Below are 18,089 nucleotides of genomic sequence, written 5' to 3' on the forward strand. Positions count from 1 at the left end.
GCCCTTTTGTAGAATATCCACATCATTTGGGGATTCAGTAATGGCTCCCAGTTTGCAGTAATCTATGAACTTTGTTAGCCAGAGTTCCTTAGTGTTGGCCTGTACTTCAGAGAAGTAGATGCCAAACAAGAGTGGTCCCAGGACTGAACCCTGACATACTCCACTTGTCACTTATCTGGAGCTGGATTTGGAGTCGGCTACTTTTACAGTCTGGGTTTTGTCAGTAAGCCAGTTGACAACCCATCGAGTGACATAGGGATTTATGCCCGGGTTAGTAAGTTTATCTATGATTCCAGAGTGGGGGATGGTGTTGAAGGCTGGAGCTGGATTTGGAGTCGGCTACTTTTACAGTCTGGGTTTTGTCAGTAAGCCAGTTGACAACCCATCGAGTGACATAGGGATTTATGCCCGGGTTAGTAAGTTTATCTATGATTCCAGAGTGGGGGATGGTGTTGAAGGCCTTGGCAAGGTCCAGATAGGCTGTCTGGACCGCCTTATCCTCGTTCACAACTCTGAAGACTGATTCAAAGAAGTCAGTCATGTTCAGGAGACAAGATCGGCCCTTCACAAACCCAGACTGGGTGGGGTCCAGTGTTTGAAGGTTGCCAATGTCTTTGTTTATAAGTTCCATGATAATGCGTTCCATGCCCTTGCAGATCAGGCTCGTCAGACTGATGGGACAGTAGTTCCCAGGATCCAAGATGGATCCCCCCTTGTGGAGTGGGATAATTGTAGCTGTGTGCCACTCAGTGGGCATGAAGCCTGAGGTGAGGCTATGATTAAACATGACACTTAGGTGAGGTGCCAGCTCATTTTGTAGTTCATGTAGTACACAGCCTGGGATGTCATCTGGTCCCATGGATGCTGTATTCTTAGCTTTAGAGAGTACGGTTTCTACCTGTGTGGCCGTGATTATCGGAATTTGGCAATCTTTTGGTATTGAGATGGGTCTTTTAAGGGGTAAGAGGGGGTGAAGTTGGCACTAAATCGATCTGCCAGGATATTGTTAATATCCTTGGGATCAGTATATTTATTGCCATTCTGTTGAAGCTCAGAGCAGATCTGAGCATTGCCATTTAGATTCTTGACATAATTATAGCTACTTTATACTGTCTCTTACCTGTGGAAGGAATTTATGTTGACACTACATGACTGTTTCTACACATATTCACAAAATCCTAGTTGAAATTATGCATGCAGCTTACTACCGCTCCCAGGATTTGAACTGTGGCTGTTTCTGCTAACAATACAAGTTTCTGTTTCATCAGAAGGAGCTATTGAAAAACTGCTGCTTGTTTCTTAAATGATTTCTGTCTCATTCTCTCTTTGTTGTGCAATCTGACCTTGTAATTACAACATTCTTGTACATACATTCCTATACATACCTTTTGACATAGCACAGTGTGGAAAACAGTGGTTAACACAACATTATTATTCAGATATCAGATCTTGGTGCATGGACGATTTCATATCAGTTAATCTCATGTCTTACAGAGGCACTAACTTTGTCAGATGAGACTTGATTGTTTAATGCTTTCAGAGATACAGTTGCTATGCATAACCTGTACACATTTCAATTCATACCATACCACAGTAAACACAACCAATCCAGGGTTTTGTATTTTATTGACAGACAGTTATAGTTTTATTTATATATAACCTATATGAGACTATTACTGTAATATTGTCTGGTTTATTCACTACAAATCATACCCATTTTTAATACTGCCAGGTGACATTCTACTCCTTTATATTTATTTGGTATGAATACTACAAGCTAGATTGTTACTCACCAGCCTCGCAATGCAGCCTTTGCAACCTACTGGCATGGGCTTCCTGGTTCGCAGCCCGCTCAGCTGGAGCTGTAAAGAAGATAGAGAAACATTTATGCATATCTATCCATCACATACACAGACTGGGCTTTGGTAAACAGTTACTGATATGAATATTTACACATGCCAGGAACATCGCCCCTCTGCCATGCTTCTTGGAACCACTAGTCCAAGAGCTCCCTCTTCCTCCACTTCAAGTTGGCATAGTCATGCCGGACCTGCTCACCAGTCTGAGGTTGCCACTGGCACTGGTGAGATCCTGGGTTAGATTTTCCCAGGCCTCTGCTTTGTATTGGGAGCCCTGGTACTGGTCCTACAGCAGTCTCACATCATGTGTTTTAACAAGGAGTCCTACCATGACCTTTGACTCCTGTATGCCCCAGCATTGCACCTGAAAGTGCATACCTTCTCCAACACCAGCCATATTGCCTACAGTGGGGAGCTACAAATGGTTAAGAGCTGTATTACCACCTGCAAGGTTTAAATATGGCTGATTTCCTGCCTTTTGCCATGATTGGGTGGTTTTGAGTATGCTGAGCTAAGCTAAGCTACGGGCAAACCTGCTTAGCTAAGGTTGGCAGTGCTTAAAGGGACAGGTTCAGCACTGCTTACCAATGGGCAAATCTGCTTAGCTGGGCTACTCATTGCTTAGCATTCATATTTAAACAATGCTTACAACCGGTAAGCATAGCTGTGCAATGCTTATCACTACTTATGTTTTATTTTATAGACTATCAGCTGTATGGGACTGAGTCATCATTCCTGACATATTATATTTTTGTTTACCTTCCCTGAAATCCCACTATGTGCTTTCATTACATTTATTCTTGAGTGACTATACTGCATGGGGCACTTGTGTTTATATGAGGGTTTCACAAATGTATTATACTGACACCTCCCATCTGGACCTACTGCAGTACTCTGGTTTACAAATATATGTTATTTACTACCTAATTATTAAAAAAATATGTACTGTTTTCACATGTAAAATGTAAATTGGCTTCTGTGGGGATCAAACCAGGAATGCCTACTTGCCAAGCAAGCACTCTAACCACTTTACTATTCCAGATTGCTACTGTTCAAGATACATTCATATTTATCTCCTTATAATGTGTAAGCTAGGCTGAGCAGAACTGCGCGATGCGCACACCCACTTACCTATACTAAAACTTTATTGTGGACTGAAAGAAAAATTAAACTGCTATGTTTTATGTTTGTATTGTAGGGGTATGCACATTGATTTCTGCAGCATTATCTGTGAGGGTTGTGCTTTTTAAATGGTGATGACATGACAGGCTTTGCATTTGAGTGGTATACTCCATGGACACTAGCAGTGTCCACCATCCCTCTCAACGGTACAGATTGCCACAGAATGTCCAAATTTGTGCCTTGTGTTTTTGGACCATTTTTCATACAATTGTGGCTTTCTGGCAGATTAGTGGCAAAGCATTAGGGACTGCAGTTAGTATGTAATGGCAGACATTTGAGTTTTACACTTCATACCCTTTCAGGAATTCATGCTAATGCAATGCCTATTATTCTATCAACTTTATAAATTTGTGAGAGCAATATTTCACTTTTGTCCCTATTTGTTCCTTTTTTTATGACTCTGTCCAAATTTCTTTTCAGGTTGCAAGATAATGATGTCCACGGACACTCTCGCTACTGTTACATTGCCGTACGACAATTATGGAGTGCAGGGGGCATGTGTATTGTGACAGCACTGCTCTCAGACACACCCCCTGCACTCCTACACGGAACTGTGCCCTTATTACACTACGGCAGCACACCTTTATGAATATGCATGGCACACTGCTGTGCTGCACAGGAATGGTCCCTTCCATGCAAGAATAAGTTATTCTTGCATGGAAGTTTGCTGAATCCTGGGGTATGTTTATTTTACTGTTATAGCTTTAACTGCTTCATTCAATAGCTCTGGCAGAGGATAAAACATAATAATATTGTATCATGATATTTTTAGACTACATTTTCCTCTCATTTTCTATTTTGTCAATTTCTATTTTCCATAAAAGAACTTTTTTTGCTAACATCTCATTATTTCATTAAAACATGCTTTTCTACCTTTTCATTTTTTAAACATATACCAATGCTGGTTGCATTTTGACTTTAGTATATTTACTACCAACCTTTCATTGATATCATTTATCCAAAACAATACTTTATACAAATTCAAAGAAGCAGCATAAACTATTGGGTTTATTAATCCTAAACCTCAATCTTCCTTGTCCATGTATGACTCCTCTCTTCAATCTTGAACCCCATATACAAGAAAAAAATAGTTGTCATGTTTCTTTTTCATAGATTTTTTGACATCATATAAGCGCTTGCTAAATATGCAATCTTTTCCAGTAAAACTGAATTAATCAAATAAACCTTTTTATTAAATGATAGCTTGTATGTTTTCCAAAAACAACAAGGTTCATTTCTTTCATCTAGTATCCTATTCCATTGTTCCTCAATTACATTTTCCCCCCAAATCTTATTCCTAACAAAGAGATTTCTTTCATCAAGAAAGATACTTCGCCTGTTTGTACACAGTATTTCACCTTTTCCTTTATTTAAGGTCATGCCTATTATATTTAAACATTGATGTATATAACATATAACTTCTTTCAACTATACTTTGTTTTTCATAATCAATATAATATCATCTGCATAAGTAACTGTGACTGGAATTTTTATACCTTAATTAGTATTATAAGTCGCATCTCTCATGTGCATATTTGCATCTCTGACTAATGCATTTGTAACTAATGCCAATAATATACTACTCACTGGCAATTCCTGATATCTGCCATTATTTTTAATTATTTCGCTGCTTAACCATCCATTCACTAAAATTCCTGCTTGATTTTATTATATGTCAAACAACATGCTTTGTAATTTTTTTTATTAATGTTAAACTCATCCATAACTGTCCACAAAAGTTCATGTACCATACAAAAAGGTTTATTTAAACATTGTCTCGTGATCTTGGTCTTATCATTCTTTTTTATAATATCATTTACAATCTCCCTTACTATGAATAATAATTCCTGACATCCTTTTCCCTTTAAACTGTATATACTATCTTCCACAATGCTTTACATTCTATTTCCCATTCTCTTCTGAATTATTCTCATAAAAAATCTTATAATCTGTACTATTCAATACTACAGGTCTCCAATTTTCAATTTATTCTTATCTTCCCTTTTCCATACAAATTTAGGTACACCACTACATAAATCTGTGTACACAAAACCTTAATTTAACCACTCATTCATAACGTTTAAGAAGTATTTTTCTGCTAACCTGTAACAATTTTATGAACTTGGTATCCTATTCCATCTGATCATGAAACTAACTGTAAATTAACACAGTGAAGTGCCTTATCTAATTCATGTAAATAAATCACAGTTTCCAATTCCTTATTTTCTTGTTCTGTCAGTTTTTTAACATGCCATACTTTTATTTATTATTTTGCAGTTTTTCTTATCTTGAAACATTTTTACATAATTAATTACGGTATTCACAATTTGTTCCTGAGATCATTTACTTCACCTCTTATCACCTTTCATTTCTTTTGTCATACTAGTATACTCTTTAACTATGCTACTCAAGTAAACTGATGCATCTTCATTTTTACCTTGTAAAAATATATTTGCTTAAATAAGAATTATTTGATTTTTTCATATTTTTTTCATAAATTCTCCATTCTGTCATATAACATTCCTTATTGTTCCTTTCCAAATCATTTAAAGCATTCATACACATTAGTTTATAAAGTATTTTTCTACTTGTCTTACATCTGACTGCCATTCTAAAAAAATACATTTCTTATATATTTTTTCGAAGGTAGCCACCACTCAGATTATTATTTATAACACATTCTAGTGGAAATGTAGTCTTTCCATAAACACACACTTATTTTTTTTCCTATTTTCATTCCATAATTATATTATATTGTATATACTATGATTACATGTCCACAATTTATTATTCCAAATCTTTACATTGTCACATTTCATAAATTCAAAAAGTTTCCTAACAACATTTCCTCTCTTTTTTCTCTCAAATCACAATTAAAATCTCTGGATAATATTACATTTATATTAATTACTACATAATAAAACATTTTCTGAAACAAATTTTTTGTTTCTTTACTTGTTACATAAGCATACATTGTTATAATTCTGTTTACCTGATTAAGCCATCTTATCTTCAATAGTTAATCTTCCTATCATTGACAGTGTCATGTTCAATATTCTCACTATCTACAAAGTACAGCTATTCCTGAATATAGTTCCTTTCCTAAGTTCCAAAACTTCCAATATTATTAAATCAGCATCACAATTACTATATCAACATCACACTTACTACACTGATTTATAATGCCTTTTCTTCTACTTATATTTTTATACTATTAACATTTACTGAAAGTAAACTAAATTTGTCATATGCCTATGTTGTACCTCACCAGAAATTAGATAAATTTGAAGAAATTATCTCATTTGCATTATACATTTTATTTCTTTTTCTCTTTTACACTTATCCATTTAAAATTTCTTTTTCTGTCTTTTACTCTGTTGGCAAAATAATTATTTTACCTCTCATTATTTTCAAATCTATATCTTCTTCATCACTTATTTAAAAACCTTCTTCTATATTCTCTTCTGTTTTATTTTATTCTTTATCATTACCTTCATTACTACCCTGTTCTTGTTCCCCTATATCTTCTTTATCTTTTATTGGGATGGATTCTTGTCTTCATATACTATCACTGTTGTTCTCTTCTTCTTCATCCTTTGTATCTAGGTTATAATTCATCCCCAAATGCCCAATTTTGTTAAATTAATAACATTTCAACTCACACTTTTTCATCATGGCTCATTTCCTCAGAAATATAAAATTTCTTATCTCAATTACTTATCAAATGAGTGTCTTTTCTACAAAAAAATGTTTTCAGTTGACCCCAGTATTTTACAACACATCTGCTACCCTCTACATTTATTATGTTAGGGATATGAGTGTTTTTTTTTCTTTTTCCATTTTCAATGCAATATGACTGTCTCATCCTCCAGTACACAATCTTCTTTTATCATATACTTTACTAATACACATAACTTCCTTACAACGTTTGCTTAAATGTCATTTTAGTCTCTTTTTCAAATTAATTTCAGTGCTGAACATGTATCTTCTTTCTTGTTTCTCTCTGATCTGCTTTAACCACATAAGAATTCTGTGGATTACAGTTCTTTTCCTTCTCATACCCCACACAAATGTTTTCAGAACAGAACCAGTTTGAGAAATAGTGTCACAAAAATATCTCTATGAATTAGGATACAAGCTTTTACCCTCCTGAGCCTTAACTCCCAATGTGACTATTAAATTATCCCAAATTTCATACTTGTTCATTTCTTTTCCTTGTTCTGAATTTTCAGCATAAATTTCCTTTAATTGCTGACATTTCCTCTCATCTGTTCTTCTCTCGTCACTTTCACTGCAGTTTCTTTAACATGCTTGGCATACAATTTCTTTGTCTGGCAATCTACTTTGAAAACAGCTTGCTATCCCTCCAATTGAATTCTGTCCATAATTTCATCACAAGAAACAGCTTTTTCACTTTCCAGCTCATTCTGTATCAAGAATTCATCCAAAATATCATCCTGCAACCCTCTTGACTACAAGGTTGTACTAACACATCAATCATTGTGTTGCACATTTGCTTCCAGTGAAACAAATAAATTCAGCTGAAACAGCTCCTCAGAATCTAGTATAGCTTCAGACACTGCATCATTCATCTTTGTGCTATCCAGCATCTTGGATTTCCTTGAGAGCTGTTGTTCCAGCCATCACTGCACTAGGAATGGAACAACCACTCTCCTAATGAGTATGGGTCCCTTATTTATATGCAAAAATAGCACTTATTTGCAAAATATTTTCATATCTACAGATATTTACAAGTGTGCAAATCTCTCTCTCTCTCTCTCTCTATTAATATATATATATATATATATATATATATATATATATATATATATATATATATATATATAGGTTCATAGGTTCATAGGTGTGTACTAGGCTAATGGCCCTGGAGCCTTTATGAGCCTAGTCCATAGGATTACCCTGGCATCATACCACCCGACCTTAGTTTCCAGTGCCTCTGTCGAGTAGAGCCACAGGAGTGATCCCTGGTGTCAATTTTCTATTTCCCATCCACTCATCAAGATTTCTCTTGAAGAGGGTCAGTGAGGTGCTCTGTTTGACATGTATAGGAAGTCTATTCCATAGCATGGGTAGTCTATGGGTTATCAACCTGTCCCTCCAGCAAGTTCTGTTAATTGTGGTCGTGAGGGTGATGTCTCTGGAGCGTGTTGTGCAGAGGGATTGAGATTTCTTTAGATGTAGCAGTTCTAACAGAGCGGGGTCAGACATGGCTTTATAAGTCAAGCAGAGATTGCCTCTAAGTAGGTGACATGTGACAGAGAATAGTTGGAGTTTTTTGAGTCTGTCCATATAGGACAAGTGTTTAAGGCCTAGGATCCTCTTTGTGAGGTACTTTTGCGGCCTCTCCAGTTATTGCAGTTGTCTAGTGAGGTACATGCCAAATGGAGCATTGTACTCGATGATTGGCCTAATGAGGGAAGAGTAGGTGGAGACAATGACCTCTTTCTTCCTGGATGCAAAACCCTTAGTGATGAGATGTGCCACACAGAAGGACTTTCTGACCACAGTGCTAGTGTGGTGGTCAAAAGGGAGGTTGCTGTCAACCTGTATTCCCAAATCTCTTATGAATCCTTCTGTGTTCAGTGGACTGCCGTCGATGTGATAGTTCATGGGAACTGGGTTTTTCCAAAGGGGGTGATGACACATTTTTTGCCATTGAGCTTAAGGCCATGGTTCTGATACCAGTTGTTGGTCTCAGTGAGGCCTTTCTGTAGGATGTCAACATCACTTAGGGAGTTAATAATGGCTCCCAACTTGCAATTGTCTGCTAACTTTGTCAGCCAGACTCCCTTTGTGTTGGACTGGACTTCTGAGAAGTAGATACCAAACAGGAGAGGACCCAGGACTGATCCTTGTGGGAATCTACTTGTGACAGGTCAGCAGTCTGACTTGGAGTCAGCTACTTTCACACTGTGGGCTCTCTCTGTGAGCCAGTTTGCAACCCACCTAGTTATATAAGGTTTGATGCCTAGCTTAGTGAGTTTTTCTATGATTCCTGAGTGCGGAACGGTATCAAAGGCCTTGACCAGACCAAGGTAGGCTGTATGAACCACCTTGCCTTCATCCACAGCTCTGGTGACTGACTCAAAGAAGCCAACCAAGTTGAGCAGGCATGATCTACCCTTCACAAAACCAAACTGTGGGGGATCCAGAGTTTGAAGATTCCCTATATCCTTGTTTATTAGGTCCATGATGATGCATTCCATAGCTTTGCATATCAGACTCATCAGGCTAATGGGGCAATAGTTCCCATGGCCTGTAGTCACTCCTCCTTTGTGGAGAGGGATGACTATAGCAGTGTGCCATTTGGCAGAGACAATGCCTGAGGTGAGGCTGTGATTGAACAGGGCACACAGGTGAGGTGCCAGTTCACTCTGTAGTTCATGTAGAACACAGCCAGGGATACTGTCAGGTCCCATAAAAGCTGTATTCTTGGCCTTGGACAGTGCTTTGTTAACCTGTGCAGCAGTAATACTGGGTGCCTAGCAATCTACTGGTATTGTGATTTTTCCTTTGTGGGGAGAGGGAAAAATTTGGCACTGAATCTGTCGGCCAGTATATTGGCAATATCTGTTGGCTCGGTATAGGAGGTACCATTGTACAGTAGCTCAGAGCAAATCTGGGTATTGCCGTGGAGGTTCTTTACATAACTATAAAAGGCCTTGTGGTTGTCTTTACTATCTGCTGCAATTATGTTTTCATAGCTAGCTTTAGAGGATTTGATGAGGGATCTCAACTTTTTTTGAGGCTGATAAGGGAGTTTTTCCATTCTTGGGACTTCACCTTATTCTGGATCAGTTTCCTCCTTCTATTGTAGAGTTTGTTTATGGCAGGGAACACCAGATTGGCTTCCTTTTTTGGAGGAGAACATCTTGGTTCTATTGGGTATGGTGAGATCCATGCATTTGTGTACGTGTTTGTACAGTGCATTGGTGTATGATTCAGTGGTCATGCAACTATTCTCCATTTGCATGGGTGCCATGAAGTTAGCCACCTCTGTTCTTATGAAGCCAAAGTTAGTTTTGTAGAAATTTTTCATGGTGGTTACCTTTGTGGGGGGTGGGGTGGGAGGGATGTGGATTTCCTAGGTGATTAGTTTGTGATCGGATCTAACCAGGGAGGAGATGACTATTAGTGTACAGCAATGGTCACCTATGTTAGTAATGACTAGGTCAAAGATGTTGCTACCTCTAGTGGGGGTAAGAATAAGCTGGTCCAGGGTATTGGAATTAATGAATTCTAGGAAACGTTGGACAAGTGTATTGGTACATGAGTAGTTTTCCCAGTTAATGGAGGGGTAGTTGAAGTCATCCAGTATGAGTATGTTAGGTTGGACCCTAATATTCTCCAGGGTGCTTAGGAACATAGAGTGAGTGTCTTGAGATATGGTTGGGGACCTATAACAGGCTACCACCTGAATTGCTGTCTTACCCAGTGTTAGCTGCACCTGAAGTATCTCTGATGCATTATGTTGGGCTACCAGTCTGGAGGTGTTTGCATCATTTATGAGTATGGAAACACCACCATCTTTGGAGCTTCGATCCAAGTTCTGAGGCCGAAAGGTGTGGAATGAGTTATAGCCTGGTAGTGCAGGGATGCTTTCTGCTGCCTTGAACCAGGTCTCTGTTACAGCACAAATGCTGATGTTCTCCATTTTAAGGAGTGCTTCGAGCGAGTGCATTTTGAGATTTAGACTTCTAGCATTGAGCAGCATGACCCTCAGATTGCATTTGTTTGTAGCTGTTACAGTGGTAATTTGGTCTTTGGAACACCGCCTAAAAAAGGAACTCTGGGGGTGGCAAGAGCCTTGGCCAGTATCCAGAAGCCCATGGGTGACAGATGCAGGACATCTCTGGCAAACATTGGGGTCTGTCAATCATGTCATCCCAGGCAGACAGATACTGGATCCCCTTAGAATGACACCAGTAACTTAGCCAATTGTTGAACTCAATAATTTTCTACTTGTACTGTGGTATCATTCTGGGTGATGGTAGGAGGCTGCTCAGGTCTACGGTTGTACCCACCCGGGCTACATAATCTGAGAGCTCCTGCATGTCTCTTTTCATGTAGTCCAGGGAGATACGTCTCAGGTCATTCACACCCACATGTACAATGACAGAGTCATATTTGTACCTGTTGTTGAGGGACCTGAGTGCGTGTATTATTTGGCAGATCCTGGCACCTGACTGTTACTTTCTCCTTATTTAACCTAGTGAGTCAGACATCAGTTTGCCTCACTATCGAGTCACCTATGACTAGTGTTCTGTGTATGCTGTTTTGCCTTAGGGGCTTTTTGGTGAGTGGCACCCTGTTTAGGAGTGTTATGTGTCTCATGATTAGTGTTGTGTTGTGGTGCTCGAATGTGTTTCTGCCTTTGAGGTCTCTGCTGTTTGGGTAGATTTTTATTGAGAGCCTCTGTGAAGGTTGGTGTGTGGTTTGTGTTTTTATGTGAAGGCAGTGCTGGTGTGTGTTCTGGAGGGCTATGTGTTCCATGTGGTGTGGTGCAAGTGTTGAACTTCTCCTCTTGACCAGCTATTCCAGTCTTGGCTGGAGAGTGCATGGCTTTCGATTTGGATATATAAGTGCATCTCTTGCAAGTCTGAGTGTTGGGAGGTAAGACGAGAGGGTTGTAGGTGTACATGAGGCAGTTGCTACATTGCCTCAGGATGCCCACGTTCACCAGGTTAACAGGAGAAAACACAAGGAACTGACCTTTAGACATGCCTGGAGGGGTGGGCATTAATAATAAGTACTGGAGCTGCTTCCTTGCAGAATGTTAGTGCTGGTAGCACTTTTGTGTGCTACAGTAATTGCTACAAGAAGTCTGGTATGGTGAAGTGCTAGACTAATAAGCTAGTAAAAGTGCAGGAGAGGAGAGAACTAGCAGATCTAAGGGAACAATTGAAGAGCAGATTTTGGCACTTCTCAGAAGCTTACAAACATATATATATCTATCTATCTATATATATATATATATATATATATATATATATATATATATATATATATACACACACACACACACACACACACACACACACACACACACACACACACACACAAAGATCTATTGATACAATCATACTACATTTTCATCCCTGTTAAATCCACTCCTTTTTACATAAGCAACATATGATTTTACTTAATATTGTTGGTAAAATCCATTTACCATTAAACATAATTTAATTTATTCTTTGATTCCCTACAAACCATATTACATAAAATAACTTTTTATCTATTCTTTTAACATATTCTATGCTTGCCTCTTAAATCACAGTTAAAGTCTACTGTTATTTTAATATTCATATATAACACTACATAATCTAAAATCTGATGAAATAAGCTTTCTATTTCTTTACAGTTAGTATAAGCATATAATGTTATAAATCTATACATTTGTCCTTTCCATTTTAAATCTACAATGGTTAATCTTCCCATCTAATATATGTACTGTATTTCTTCAGAATATGACTATTCCAGAACATCTCTCATTTCCCAAATTCCAGATCATCTTTCTTCCCCATAGTTCCTCTGTTTGTAATCTTTCTTCAGTTTTTAAAAATCTTGTGTTTTCTAATATAATTACATTTAAATCACATTTATAACACCACTCGAAAATTCATATTCTTCTTATTATATTCTTAATAATATTCATATTTACTGAAAGCATTCTAATTTTTTTTTCCTTAGAATCAAGGTTTCAGAAGTCCATGGCTAATTGCTAGGCTAGCTTTCATAACAGGCCATTTTAAGCCTGACAAATTACCTTTACAAAGGTGAGAATCAAACACTGTAATTTGTATTTGTAAGACAAACAACTTCATCATTACACCAAACCCAAATCATTAGCTGTGCAAATTCTTTTTCATCAATTTCCTTTCTTTTTTCTTTTGTATTTATCCCTTTAAATATTATTTTTCTGTCTTTTACCCTTTTGCCAATGGATTTTTTTTTTCCTTTTTACTACCCTCTAGTTTATGTCTTCTTCATCACTTACTTCAGAACCTTCTTCTATGTCCTCTATTATTTTTCTCAGCTATTTTTTCTTCTACTATTACTACTTCTAAAATTTCTTCTTTTTTCATTAATCTTATTTTCATTTTTGCAATCCTTCCATAATTGTCCAATGTGTTACATTTAGAGCAATTCAATTCACCTTTTTTTGGATCATGTCCCGTTTCCCCACAGATATAACATTTTCTTTTGTCATAGTTACTTTGCAATTATCGTTCATTTCCACACAAAAAAAAATTTGTCTTCAGTATTTTGCAACACCCCTATTCCCCTCCACATTTATCATGCTTGGTATATGCATAATTTTTTTCTCATTCTATTTTTAACACAATAGTACAATCCCAGCCTCCAGTCCATAAACCTCTTTTGTCATAAACTTTTGCAGTGTCAGTAGTTCTTTACATAAAGCTTTCAAGCCTCCTTTCAAAGTTTTTCTTTCTACCTCTGTTCAAAATTGTACAGGGATCTTCTTTTTTGTTTCCCTGTTAAAGGAAAACCTCGACACTAGAACTAAACAAAATTGTTTTTTTACACTCTCCCATGGATTTACTAATCTTCCATGCAGGACTAGTCTAGGCATGCAAAGAAGCGGCTGCTTAGGAGCAGGACGGCAGTGCGCCATGCATAGTAATGAAGGCATGCTGCCCAAGCTCCCAGGCTTACACGGAGCGTGTATGAGTGCAGGGGGCATGGCTGAGAGCAGAGCCCTCAGAATAAACAAGCCCCTGCAATGTTGAACAGCAGAAAGTAGAAGTAAATGAGTGATACTGCTCATAGGTGTCCACATATTCCCACCAACAGTCCCCCATGTGTACAACAGAAACAGGACATAAAAATCAAAAGAAGAAATCCCAGCATTGGTGTCTAAAGCTCCAAGTACAGCTAACCATAGGTGTGTGGGTGTGCCCATTGCTTAGCCATGATGAAAGCAGCCTAAAATGCTGAAGAGGATAACAAGGATGATATATGCAAATGAAGCATGTCAGCAATAGTGTAGTGGGCAGAGTGTTTGCCTAATGAGCAGGGAGTCCCAGTGCAGCACAGTTTATTTTACATGGCAAAGCATGGTATAAGCAATATTTGTAATGCAAAACCCACTAAATAACACACATTTTTATGAACACGAGTATTGCAGGAAGTGCACATGTGAAAATCAGTATCATAATGAATAAGGCAGCAGTAAGCAGGCGTAAGCACAGATAAGCAGTAGAAAGCATATGTAAGCACTAGTAAGTGTGTGCAAGTATGTTTGCAAAGGGTTAAGCACTGCTAACACAGATTAAGCAAAGGACAAGCTAACTAGGTGTAAGACACTGTGACTGGAAGTTAGCAGTGCTTATCTCCATGCAAACCACTTACAACTGCTTTAAAGTGCCTTAAGCACACCGTATCCAATGGCTGGTGTTCTTCCCAGCAACAAAACAAACAGCTTCTGCAAGGGTGGAACCCAGGACCATGCACACCATACACAAAATGATTTACCCCTAAGCCATGTCAGATATGCATAAACCATATGTTGTCAGAAACATAACCCCAGCCCAGTCATGCAACAGTACAGAGAATGTATACCTACAGCTAGATGGACGTGTGCATGCAAATATATTACTATCTAAACGGATACAACATATCTATAGATGTAGTCATATATATATATATATATATATATATATATATATATATATATATATATATATATATATATATATATATCTATCTATCTATATATATATATATATATATATATATATATATATATATGTATATATATATATATATATATATATATATATATATAGGTTCATAGGTTCATAGGTTCATACTAGGCTATCTGCCCGAGGGCATTTATAAGCCTAGTCCATAGTTTGTGGCTTACACCACCCCTTTAGTTTGGAGAAACTATGCCCATTATTTTGCTGTGCCTCTGTCGAGCAGTGACACTGAGGTAACCCCTGGGGTGTATCTGCGATCTCCCATCCATTGGTCAAGATTCCTCTTGAACAAGGCCAGCAGTGCTCTGCCTCACATAAACCGGGATTTTGTTCCACAGCATAGGGAGTCTTTGGGTGATGAATCTATCCCTCCAGCACATCCTATTAATAACCATGTCGAGGTTTAAGTCTCCCGCCCTTGTGGCTCTGAGGGATCTAGATTTTTTGAGATGAAGCATGTTCATCAAATCTGGGTTTGACATGGCCTTGTATGTCAGGCATAGGTCACCTCTGAGCAAGCAGTACGCAACTGAATATAACTGGAGTTCTTTCAGTCGGGCAGCATAAGACAGATTTTTGAGACCCTTTATCCTTTTGGTGAGGAACTTTTGTGGCCTCTCCAGCTGCTGCAAGTGTCGGGTCAGATACATTCCGAATGGGGCATTGTACTTGATCATTGGTCTGATGAGTGATGAGTATAGGGAGACTATGACTTCCCTTGATCTAGATGTGAATCCCTTCATGATAAGGTGGGCAATGTAGAAGGTCTTCCTAACTAATTTAGCAATATGAGTGTCGAATGAAAGGCTACTGTCAACCTGGGTTCCCAGGTCCCTAATAACTTCTTCTGTGTTCAGGGGATTGCCACCTATATGGTAGCTAGGGGTAACCTTATTTTTCCCGAAGGGTATGACTATGAATTTCTTGGCATTTAACTTTAGGCCATGGCTCTGGCACCAGTTATCCGTTTCTGTGAGACCCTTCTGAAGGATATCTGTGTTGGATGTGTTTTCAACTACGGCCAGTTTGCAGTCATCTGCAAACTTTGTCAGCCATAACCCTCCTGTGTTTGTTTGTACTTCAGAAAAGTAGATGCCAAACAAGAGTGGGCCCAGGACTGAGCCCTGTGGGACACCACTTGTGACAGGCTTTGAGTCTGACATGGCGCCAGCAACTCTGACCCTGTGGGTTCTGTCACTCAGCCAGTTTGCAACCCATCTTGTAATGTATGGGTTTACATTTAAGTTGATGAGTTTTTCAATGATACCCGAGTGAGGTATTGTATCAAAAGCCTTCGCCAGGTCTAGGTAGGCTGTATGGACTGCCTTTCCTCGTCAATGGCCTTGGTGACTGTTTCAAAAAGTCAACCAAGTTTAAAAGGCATGATCTGCCTTTGACAAAGCCAAACTGGGTTGGATCCAAAGTCTGCAAGTTCCCTATGTCTTTATTTATGAGATCCATTATGATCCTCTCCATGGCTTTGCAGATAAGGCTTGTCAAGCTAATGGGATGGTAATTTCCAGGGTCGGTGGAGGCACCGCCTTTGTGGAGTGGGACCACAGTGGCTGTGCGCCACTCCTGGAGTGCGTATCCGGAGGTGAGACTAAGATTAAACAGCTGTCCTAACTGTGGGTTTAATTCCTCATTGAGTTCATGGAGCACACAGCCGGGGACACCATCAGGTCCCATGGATGCTGTGTTCTTTGCCTTGAGAGAGCAGTTCTCACCTGGGCGTTAGAGATGTTTGGGGGCTACAATCATTTGGTACAGATACCTCTCCTTTAGGGGCGGACGGCGGAGAAGTTTGCACTGAACCTGTCAGCCAGTATGTTGGCAATGTCTGTAGGATCAGTAATCTTCACATCATTTTGAACTAATTCTGAGCATATCTGGGAGTTTCCTCCTAGGTTTCTGACATAGCTAAAGAATGCCTTATGGTTGTCTTTAGAGTCCTTAGCTATTTTTGTCTCAAAATTAGCTTTGGATGATTTTATGAGAGCTCTTAGCTTTTTACTTATAGTGATCAGCGGTGTCTTACCTTTTAAGGATTTTGCTCTATCTTGTAGTAGCTTTCTCCTTTTGTTGTAGAGTTTGTTTATGGCTGGGGTCCACCAGACTGGACGCTTGCCTTTGGTACAAAGAGTCTTTGTTTTGCTTGGGATTGCCTGATCCATGCAGCCCTGCAGGTGCTGGTAGAAGGCATTTGTAAGTGACTCAGCAGTTTGAGTAATGTTAACCGCCGGCTCAGGGGCCTTAAAGGAGACCACACTAGTCTTTAGAAGTGTGAAGTCGGCTTTCGAGAAGTTCTTTACTGTGGTCTTTTTCATTTCGGGTGGGGGCCGGATGAGGACCTCCAGCGAGATTAGTTTGTGATCAGATCTCACCAGTGAGGGGTATACTTCCGCCGTTGAACATTGTGCTCCCATGTTCGTGATGATGAGATCAAGTATGTTTTCTCCTCTTGTGGGGATGGTGACTAGTTGTTCCATGGCATTTGAGTTTATGAATTCCAGGAACTTTTGGGCTAGAGTGTTTGGGCTTGAGTAGTGTTCCTAGTCTATATTAGGGTAGTTGAAGTCACCAAGTATGATGGTGTTTGGAGATACATTTATCCCCTCCAGTGTTTTCAGGAAGGCCATATGAGGTTCCTGAGTTTGCGAGGGTGGCCTGTAACATGCTACAAATTGCAGAGCAATCTTGCCTATGGTTAATTGCACCTGGATGGTTTCCGATGCATCGTGCGATGCCACCAATCTTGAGGTGTGGGTGTCCTTGATGAATATGGATACCCTCCTCCTTTCTTGGTATTGTCCGGGTTTTGGGGCGGACGCATGATATGAGGTAAAACCTGATAGTGCTGGGGTGCTCTCAGGAGCCTTGAACCAGGTTTCTGTCACAGCACAGACATCGATGTTCTCCATACTGAGAAGGGCCTCGAGTGCGTGCATCTTGAGGTTGAGACTTCTGGCATTGAGCAGCATTACCCTTAGTTTTTTTTCTTTGTTTTGTTCTAGGGTGGTAGGTTTAGAATTTGAGCCTTGCCTAAAAAGGCACTATGGGGGTGGCAATAGCCTTTGCCAAAATCTGGAATCCCAGGGTGACAAGTGCAAGCCGTCCCTTGCAGCAGTGGCTTGTCCAGCATGTCATCCCAGGCAGACAGACATTGGATCCCCTTTGAATGACACCAGAGTTTAAGCCAATTGTTAAAGCTGATCATCTTATCTCTGTATTGTGGCATCATTCTTGGTGAAGGTAGGATACTGCTCAAGGTCAGGGTCATACCTGCTTGGGCTACATAATCAGA

This window comes from Protopterus annectens, chromosome 5.part0 (assembly GCF_019279795.1).
Source record: "Protopterus annectens isolate FY-2018-M chromosome 5.part0, PAN1.0, whole genome shotgun sequence".
Taxonomy (NCBI): Eukaryota; Metazoa; Chordata; order Ceratodontiformes; family Protopteridae; genus Protopterus; species Protopterus annectens.